General features: G+C 48.6%; 1 non-coding gene across 1 annotated transcript; it reads right to left on the reverse strand.

Moving 5' to 3' along the window:
* Positions 1–4,995: 4,995 nt before the first annotated feature.
* LOC129471779 (U2 spliceosomal RNA) lies at positions 4,996–5,186 on the reverse strand. Its single transcript, XR_008653734.2, has one exon. It is a non-coding gene; the product is annotated as a U2 spliceosomal RNA (small nuclear RNA).
* Between the last annotated feature and the right edge of the window lie 5,226 nt (positions 5,187–10,412).

Genomic DNA, 10,412 nt, shown 5'->3' on the forward strand with positions numbered 1-10,412 from the left:
GTCTTCAAACACAGGGTTTACTCCATTTATACAATACCTCTTTACCTGCTCCTGAAATTATATGGGCAAGTTGCTCACCTCTCTCATGGGCCCTGGCTGAGAGCAGGAGCCTCCTGTCTTTATTCACTGTAGCTCTCTTAGCATGGTGCCTGGCAGGCAGGAGCAGCTCAGTGTGTGCTGCCTTAGTGAACTGCCATGTGTTATGTTCTATTTTTATTCTTTTTTTAATTTCTTATTTTTAGAGACAGAGTCTCACTTTGTCACCCAGGCTGGAGTGCAGTGATGCAATCATGGCTCACTGCAAGCTCGACCTCCTGGGCTCAAGTGATTTTCTGCCTCAACCTCCTGAGTAGCTAGGACTACGGGGGTGTGCTACCACGCCTAGCTAATTTTTTTAGTTTTTATAGACACGGGGTCCCACTATGTTGCCCAGGCTGGTCTTGAACGCCTGGACTCAAGTGATCCTCCCTCCTCAGCCTCCCAAAGTACTGGGATTACAGGTGTGAGCCACCTCACCCAGCCATATCTTTATTCTTGATTGGTCTTCAATCAGGCCATGGCTCCCCCCAGCCTTGAGGAACTGGAACGGACAGACTGTGTCTCGCTTATCTTTTTACTCCTAGAAACTGGCACAAAAGCCCTTAACACTTTAAAATTTTTTCCAACCTCCAGCTATAAGCCAGGCATTGTGGAAGATACAAAGAGAAGAAAGATAGGATTGCTGCCTGTGAAAACCTGCCTTTTATTTATAGTAACAGTGACAAAAATGACTCAAATGGGAATGTTTAATATGGAACTGTGTTAATGCCACACATACATTACTTCGTTTCATTATCCCAACAGCCCCTTGATAGAGGGTGTCTTCCCCACCCCCACCCAACCCCGCAATTTTACAATCAAAGAAACTACAGCTCTGAGCAATTAAGGAATTTGCCTTGGTTCTAACTTGCTGTCAGCTAGAGAGGGCAGAGCAAGGATGCCCACCAAACACAATTAGGAATATTGAGCAAGACCAGGCAGTGTGTGGTTTCACACCCAGGATGATGGGAGGGCCAAGAAGGACACACCATAATCAAACAGCAGTGAGGGCCACTGTTCCAACAAAACTGCTGGGGTTGCAAGTGACAGAAATGGAAATCCAACTCAATGTAGCTTTAAAAAGAGAGAAAGGAAATTCATTGGCTCAGAACATGGAAAAGCCCAGGCATCTGAACGTAGCTGGATCCCAGATGCTCAAACAATGTCAGGAAGGCTCATCTCTGAGTCCCACTTTCCTCTGGGTTCCTTGCCAGGCAGGCGTCTGCTCTGATGATGGCACAGATGTCACCAGCTCCAGGAGCACATCTTGCAGCTTAGCATCCCCCGCCAAAAAAGAGGGCATCATTCCTGGGAACTCCAGCAAAGTCCCGAGTCTCACTCTTATCCCTAAGCAGACTGCTGTGTGTGTGACTGGCCTGGGTCATTTTCCCACCCCAGTCGGTGAGAATGAAGTTGTGGATCAATCTCCCCAAGCGGACATGGACCTCAAGAGGAAAGGATTAACCCCAAGGCACTGGCCACCAACAGGCAAAGATAGCACCCTTCAACTCTGGCCGCCATATTTGTTTAGCTTCTCTCCCAGCCTGATACAATAAAAAAAGTTTTTAAATTAAATGTTAAGTTAATAAAAGTAATTGTTATAAATTAAACAGTAAAAATTAAATTATTTCCATTTAAAAGATGCAAATAAACAATATAAAGAAAAATTTTAAATATATGAATGAAATAATTTTTTGAAACTATGAGCAGCTTTATGATAGGCTGGCTGTGAGCTGTAGACTAGAAAGGGAGAGAAAGTTACCTGTAAATTTTTCTTTGACCACAAAAATAAAGGCAGAGGTCTGAGTGAGCACCAGCAAATGCTACAGAGGCACTTCTTATTCCAATGGCTGGGAAGTGGTGAATTAATCAAGAATCTGCCCAGTTGAGATACAAAAACAAAAAAAAATATACACAATATTTTCAAAAATAAACATTTTATTGTAGAGTGATTTTAGATTTACAGAAAAGTTTCAGTGATAGGACAGAGAGTCTCCTTATACCCCTCACTTGGTTTCCCCTTTTCTTTTTTTTTTTTTTTAATTTGAGACAGGATCTCGCTCTGTCACCCAGGCTGGAGTACAGTGGTGCAATCATAGCTCACTGCAACCTCAACTTCCTAGGCTCAAGTGATCCTCCCACCTCAGCCTCCTGAGTAACTGGGACTACAGGTGCACACCACCATCCCCAGCTAATTTTTTTGGATCTTTTTATAGAGATGAGATTTCGCCATGTTGCCCAGGTTGGTCTCCAACTCTTGAGCTTAAGTGATCCACCTGCCTCGGCCTCCCAAAATGCCAGGATTGCAAGTATGAGCCACTGCCCTAGGCCAGTTTCCCCTGTTATTAACATCTTCTCATGATTTGTCAAAACTAAACTGATATTGGTACATTTCACCAATTTTTTCATTCATATCCTTTTGTTTGTTCCAGGACCCAATCTAGGCTACCACATTGCATTGAGTTGTCATGTCCCCACAGTCTCCCATGTACTGTGAGATTTTCTCAGAGTTTCTTCATTTTTTATGACCCTGCCAGTCTTAAGGAGTGCTGGCCAGGTATCCTGTAGAATATCTCCCATTGTGGGTTTGACTGATGCTATTCTCATCTTATACTGGGGCTACATACATAACATTTTGTTTTAACTTCAGATGTATAGATTATCATCACTAGCCAATATTTTGATGAATGATGACTACCTTTGAGGATGGGTTCCCTAATGGTGGAGTTGCACACCTTCCTTGCATGAACCACAGCCATAATGTACCATCTGTGAATTCTGGATTCAAGTTCTTTGAAGAGGCTTTATCAATTAAGAATGCTTTGGGTTGCAATTAAGAATGGCTTAAGCAATGCAGATATTTAATAATCTTATATATCAAATAGTATGTCTCTCCCTCTTTTTTTTTTTGTTTTCTTTTTTTTTTTTTTTTTTAGACAGAGTCTTGCTGTGTCGCCCAGGCTGGAGTGCAGTGGCGTGATCTCAGCTCACTGCAACCTCTGCCTCCTGGGTTCAAGTGATTCTCCTGCCTCAGCCTCCAGAGTAGTTGGGATTACAGGCATGCACTACCACGCCTGGCTAATTTTTTTGTGTTTTTAATAGAGACAGGGTTTCATCATGTTGGCCAGGATGGTCTTGAACTCCTGACCCCAAGTGATCTGCCCTCCTCAGCCTCCCAAACTGTTGGGATTACAGGTGTGAGCCCGGCCCCAAGAAACATTTTCAGGGGAGTTAGGAAGTGAGATGGGGAAGGAAGGAGCCTGTCTAGATGGCGTTATCAGGCCAGCTACCACTATGGGCACCTGGAGCTTAACCCTGCTGGGCAGCTCTGGGAAGCAGTGCAGAGCACACCCCAGAGCCATCCCACCAAGGGCAAGGGGCTGGGGGGCTTATACACTGGCTCCTGCCAGTCATCTGGGAGGCAGATCTGGGGGTGGGAGGGGGTGGTGCTAATTCTCCAGCACTTTGGGTCAGAGTAAGGTGTGTTTGCTAACCTGAGTCAGAAATCCCTCAGGTAAAAGGATGCCAGTGCTGGCAGCTGCAATCAGGCCAGTGTACACTGCAATGCAAGGCAGAGAGGATGTGGGCTGGGTCTGGGCAGTGTCCACTGTAGTCTTTTTACCTGGACAGTCTGTTCTGTCCAGCACTCAGCACTCCTCTCTCCCCACCTTCTTGAATCATTCAGACCCATCTAAGCTTACTCCCTCCTTTACTCATATCCCTGATCAGCAGGCAGTGCTGTTAGGACAGCGTAAATCTCATTTCTTATCTATATTTCTCACAGTGCCTAGCACGGTGCTTTGATGGGTAGAAGCTCTCTCAGTTGACCCCCGTCTAGCTAACTTCCCAATTAGCTGCTGATGTAGAGTCCCTTAGCGAAACCCCTACCTGAGGCCCCTCACTCACCCACGGCACAGGCACCCCCTACACTTCCCTGCTGCTGACTCGGTGCTCCCCTTGAGTGTCCTGCGTTTGTGCCTAAACCTGCTTATGTCAGCTGTGATATAATTTAGAATAAATCACCTAAATTAAGTGCACTGAATAATAAATGAATTAAATTGAACATTATGTCATCTAATTAGACATAAGTGCAAACATGGTCTTTTTTTTGACACATGGACACGTATGTTTATTGTAGCACTATTTACAATAACAAAGACTTGGAATCAACTCGAATGCCCATCAGTGATAGGCTGGATGAAGAAAATGTGGCACATATACACCATGGAATTACTATGCAGCCATAAAAAAGAATGAGTTCATGTCGTTTGCAGGAACATGGATGAAACTGGAAGCCATCATTCTCAGCAAACCAACACAGGAACGGAAAACCAAACACAGCACGTTCTCACTCATAAGTGGGAGCTCAATAATGAGAACACATGCACACAGGAAGGGGAACATCACACTGGGGCCTGATGGCAGGGTTTGGGGGCAAGGGGAGAGAGAGCATCAGAACAAATACCTAATGCATATGGAGCTTAAAACCTAGATGACTGGTTGGTAGATGCAGCAAACCACCATGGCACATGCATACCTATGTAAGAAACCTGCACGTTCTGCACATGTATCCAGAACTTGAAAAAAAAAAAAAGAGGAAGAAGTTCAAGTCCAGACTGGGCAACACTGGTGGACCCCGTTCCTTTAAAAGGTCACCACCACTCGACTGCCAAGCTGAGATCTAAGGACCTCCAAGAAACACTGAACACGCTCTCTCTGCGTGCAGATACAGAAACGGATAGTCTCATTTTGGGTTCTAGTCTTCCCAAAGCGCTGTAGACAAAGCGAAAAAGGGAGTGCCGAAAAGTCTACCTTATGTCCGCAGACCAGGAACCTTAAGGTAGTTCAAGGAATAGGAAAACAAGCATATCACAGATACTAGGCCTGCAAGCTACTCTGCAGGGTTCTTCCCTTCTAAAGGGGTGCACGGTTCGTGGAGCTACTAAAATACCAGGTCGATGCGTGGAGTGGAGACAGCAAGCTCCTATTCCATCTCCCTGCTCCAAAAACCCACGTAATATATTGTCCTCGGATACAGAACATATCAGATATTAAACTGATAAGAACAGATACTAGAGTTGATCTTAGCCCAAAGGTCGAGAAGCGTTACTGTCGCTTTCGCCCCCGCCGTCACCGTCCCACACTCATCCATATTAAAGTCGCGGTGACAGCCCCAGCCTCTCTCCTTGCCTCATTGCCTTTGTCTCGTCCACACCACTACTGACGCCATTACACACTCGGGCTGATTTCTTATTCTCCACGTTTTAAACGGGAAATCTTACACCCGTGCTTGTTCCGGCGTTCCGGGGCTTTCATTTCGAGTTTGCACGCGCCGTGCTTTCCCAGAGGGCGTGGCCTCCAGGGTTGACTCCGCCCCCGGGGCCGCCTCCTCATGGGGAGACGGGGCTCCACTGGGGTCAACTTCCTCGTTTGTATGAACCGAGAGAAAAGACAGAATTGAAAAAGACTGAGGGCTAAAGCGAGAGGGGTCTGTGGAAGAGACCTGTTGGCGGAGAGTGGTCCACGCAAACATGGTCATTTTTAAGAAAACTAAGATGAGTGCTTTGGAAAGATAATTTGCTAACAAAATTTGCTGTTAAATGCCTTTGAAGTGCTTTTAGCTTCGTTCTTCTTTGGCAGACACAGTTCACTTGGTAACTCCACACCTTTTTCCCACCCTTTTCTTCCTGATCTGCTTCTGCTATAGATGCTGGAAAGCTAAGTGCATGAATTCCCAAGCTGTCTTCGTGGCTGGATATGTCTATGATCCACTTCTGACTAAAGAGTAGCTAAAAATCTGATGGGGAAGGGGGCAGTCTCAGAAAAATTGCTTTCCTGATATAGTGGACAGATGTGCTTCGGCTTTTTCCTGCCTTGAATATAGATGTAATACCCAGAGGTGCAGAAACCATTTTGTGATCCTGAGGCTGCAAGCCAACAGTGAAGACTAATAGAATGGAAAGAGAGACAATGCTTGGGTCTTTTGCAGAATCACGGAGCAACATTGGTGTTGGAATATCTCCCTTTAGACTAAGATGCCCTCGGCCGGGCGCGGTGGCTCACGCCTGTAATGTTCGTAACTCCCGCAAAGATGTTTCTTGGGGCCGGGCCTGCTGGCTCCCGCCTGTAATCCCAACACTTTGGGAGGCTGAGGAGGGCAGATCACTTGGGATCAGGAGTTCAAACCATCCTGGCCAACATGGCGAAACCCCATTTCTACTAAAAATACAAGAATTAGTCGGGTGTCGTGGAGGGCGTCTGTAATCCCAGCTACTCAAGAGACTGAGGCAGGAGAATCGCTTGATACCAGAAGGTGGAGGCTGCAGTGAGCTAAGATCGTGCCTCCGCACTCCAGCCTGCATGACAGAGCACGACACTCTGTCTCAAAACAAAAAGGTTTCTTGGGATTACCTCCCAAATAAACTATGTAGAGGCAAATCTGTATCACAGGATCCATTTATGAGAAATACTAAGACAAAGCATATTAACAATAGTCACTTCCATTGACTGAGGCTTTAAATATGGGCCTGGTGTTGTGCCAGGCGGCTCACATGCATTATCTCACTCACATTTACAACAATTCCACAAGGGAGCAGCTATGTTATTATGGTCAGGCAAAAAGTTGTGGTTGGCTGTGTGCAGTGGCTCATGCCTGTAATCCCAGCACTTTGGGAGGATGAGGCAGATGGATCAGTTGAGCTGAGGAGTTTGAGACCAGCCTGGGCAACATGGCAAAAAAAAAATCTCTACAAAAAAGTATAAAAACTAGCCAGAAGTGGTGGTATATGCGTGTGGTCCCAGCTACTTGGGAGGCTGAAGTAGGAAGATCACTTGAATCTGGAAAGCAGAGGTTGTAGTGAGCCATGATCACATTACTGCACTTCAGCCTGGGAAACAGAACAAGACTCTGTCTTTTTAAAAAAAAAAAAAAACTTGAGGTTCAGAGAGGTTAAGTAATTTGTTCAACTACACACAGCTAAAAAATGGCAGACATCAACAGACGAATGGATAGGATAAACAAATTGTTTATACACACACACACACGCACACGCACACAGGAATATTATAAAAGTCTTAAAGGAATGAAGTACTGATACATGCTACAAAATGGATGAACCTCAAGAACATCATGCTAAGTGAAAAACCCAAACACAAGAGGCCACATGCTGTACAATTACATTTATATGAAATATCCAGACAGATTAACCGATGGAGACAGAACTGAAATAGGCAGTTGCCAGGGGCTGGGAGAGGGAGGGAATGGGGAGAAATTGCCTGATGAATGAGTTCACTTTGGGGTGATGGAAATGTTTTGGAAATGAGTAGAGGTGGTGCTTACAAAGCATTGTGAGTACACTAAACACCACTGAATTGTTCACTTTGGAATGGTTAATTTTACGATATGTGAACTTCCTGCTCAATAATATTTTTATGGCAGAGCTGGGAGTTTAAGTTAGGTGACTCCAACCAAGAAACTCTGATGTCGGTGATCCTCAAAGTGCAATCCCAGACAAGCAGTGCAGCATCACCTGGGAAGCTGCTAGAAATTCTCATTCTTAGGCCTCACCTCAGATCTACAGAATCAGAAGCTCTGGAGGTGGGGCTCAGCCATCAGTGTTTTCACAGTCCCTCCAGGCGACTCAGATGAGCTGAAGTGTGAGGAGGACCGCCCAGAAATCAACAGGAGTCTTATTCTCCGTCACACTCAGCCAATCTCAACCCATACATTTCACGTGAAAATAAAGTATTTGTGGGTTCCTTGATATTAGGACTTCAAGGGCTCGTGTGGGTGTGAGTTTGAGTGTGTTGAACTCATCACACGCACCCAAGTTTAGCAGCCAAGGTGGGATCAGGATGCGCTTTCTTTCGAGGTGTGTGGACGCCCCCCAAAGCACAGTGCAGAGAGCTGGGCTGCACCACGTCGGCAGGGGAGAGGCCTTGGCAGGCCTGATGCATCCATCTTCACCTGACTGTCAGGAGGCTTGGGTGGGGCGGGGCGCCTGTTCACCAGACCAGCTGAGCCCAAACCGGCAAATGTTTCCCCACGATAAAACAGGAGGAGATTCAGGGGCCGTGCCAAAAATAAATCTCCTAAATATCCCCAGGCTCCGCTGCCTTCCAAATCTGTCCCTTTTTCAGTACCCAGTGAAGTTACTAACAAAAGCAGTTAGGTAGAGAATTGAAATTATGTTCATTTTTGTACTGGGTTTAGAGCTTTAGTTCAATTCCAGGGACAAAACTCTTGAAAGTAGCGGTTCATTTTAAAAACAAATTCCAATGAAACAGCCAAAATACCCCAACCTAGCACACGGGATCCCCTTTTCAGTGTTCCATGGAGCATTAGTTCCTGAAGATGTTACTAGGAATGTCTGCAAAAAGGGCGTGGCGGTCAATTGAACTTGAGAAATGGTGTTTCCTCCGCCCACCTTTTAGAAAGTCACAGTGCACATTCGCATATTAAAGGCTCTCAGAGATCCTGCAGCACAAAACCCTGCTTAAGTGTGTCCAACTCAGACTGTCACAAACTCCAAACTTTTTAAAAGGCAGCAGAGCCCAGCAATTAAATGTGAGCTCTGGAACCAGCATCTGGGTTCATATCCTGACTCAGCCACTGGCTGTGTGACCACAGGGAAGTTAGTCACCCTCTCTGTACTTCAGTTTCCTCATGGATAGATGCAGATGAAAACTGACCAACTTCAGAGGGACCTTATGAGGACCAGCTTAGTTAATGCAGATACAGCAAATACAAGGCCTTACACCACTTAGCACATATTCAGTCCATGTTAGATGTGTGTTACATTTTTTAAAATCACTTAATTGGGCTGGGGCGTGGTGGCTCACACCTGTAATCCCAGCACTTTGGGACGCCGAGGCAGGCGGATCATGAAGTCGGGAGTTCAGACCAGCCTGGCCAACATAGTGAAACCCCGTCTCTACTAAAACTACGAACATTAGCCAGGCATGGTGGTGCGTGCCTGTAGTCCCAGCTACTCGGGAGGCTGAGGCAGGAGAACCGCTTGAACCCGGGAGGTGGACGTTGCAGTGAGCCGAGATTGAACCGTTGCACTCCAGCTTGACTTTGCACTCTCGCTTGACAAAGCGAGACTTTGCCTCAAAAAAAAAAAAAAAAAAAAAAAAAAAAAAGCTTTCTTTCTTTCTTTCTTTCTTTCTTTCTTCTTTCCCTCTCTGGCCCAGGCTACAATCTACTCGGCTTGCTGCTGCCCGCGCCGCGGACTGCCTGGGTCTGCCGGCACGCGCCACCGCTGCCTGCCTTTTCTCCTTGGGATGCAGGCACGCGTTCGCCATCTTGGCCACGCTGCTCGCCAGCTCCTGACGCCGAGTGCTCTGCCCGCCTCAGCCTCCCGAGGTACTGGGACTACAGACGGAGTCTCGCTCACCCAGTGCTCGGTGTTGCCCGGGCTGGAGTGCGGTGGCGTGGTCTGGCCTCGCGGCAGCCTCTACCCCCCAGCCGCCTGCCTTGGCCTGCCAGGGTGCTGGGATTGCAGCCCCTGCCCGGCCGCCGCCCCATCTGGAAGCTGGGGAGCGCCTCTGCCCGGCCGCCCCGTCTGGGAGGTGAGGAGCACCTCTGCCCGGCCGCCCCGTCTGGGAAATGAGGAGCGCCTCTGCCCGGCCACCCACCGTCTGGGAAGTGAGGAGCGCCTCTGCCCGGCCACCCACCGTCTGGGAAGTGAGGAGCGCCTCTGCCCGGCCACCCACCGTCTGGGAAGTGAGGAGCGCCTCTGCCCGGCCACCCACCGTCTGGGAAGTGAGGAGCGCCTCTGCCCGGCCACCCACCGTCTGGGAAGTGAGGAGCGCCTCTGCCCGGCCACCCACTGTCTGGGAAGTGAGGAGCGCCTCTGCCCGGCCACCCACCGTCTGGGAAGTGAGGAGCGCCTCTGCCCGGCCACCCACCGTCTGGGAAGTGAGGAGCGCCTCTGCCCGGCCACCCACCGTCTGGGAAGTGAGGAGTGCCTCTGCCCGGCCGCCCCGTCTGGGAAGTGAGGAGCGCCTCTGCCCGGCCACCCACCGTCTGGGAAGTGAGGAGCGCCTCTGCCCGGCCACCCACCGTCTGGGAAGTGAGGAGCGCCTCTGCCCGGCCACCCACCGTCTGGGAAGTGAGGAGCGCCTCTGCCCGGCCGCCCCGTCTGGGAAGAAGTGAGGAGCGCCTCTGCCCGGCCGCCCCGTCCGGGAAGAAGTGAGGAGCGCCTCTGCCCGGCCGCCCCGTCCGGGAAGAAGTGAGGAGCGCCTCTGCCCGGCCACCCATCGTCTGGGAAGTTAGGAGCGCCTCTGCCCGGCCACCCACCGTCTGGGAAGTGAGGAGCGCCTCTGCCCGG

Source organism: Symphalangus syndactylus, chromosome 21 (genome assembly GCF_028878055.3).
Source record: "Symphalangus syndactylus isolate Jambi chromosome 21, NHGRI_mSymSyn1-v2.1_pri, whole genome shotgun sequence".
Classification (NCBI taxonomy): Eukaryota; Metazoa; Chordata; class Mammalia; order Primates; family Hylobatidae; genus Symphalangus; species Symphalangus syndactylus.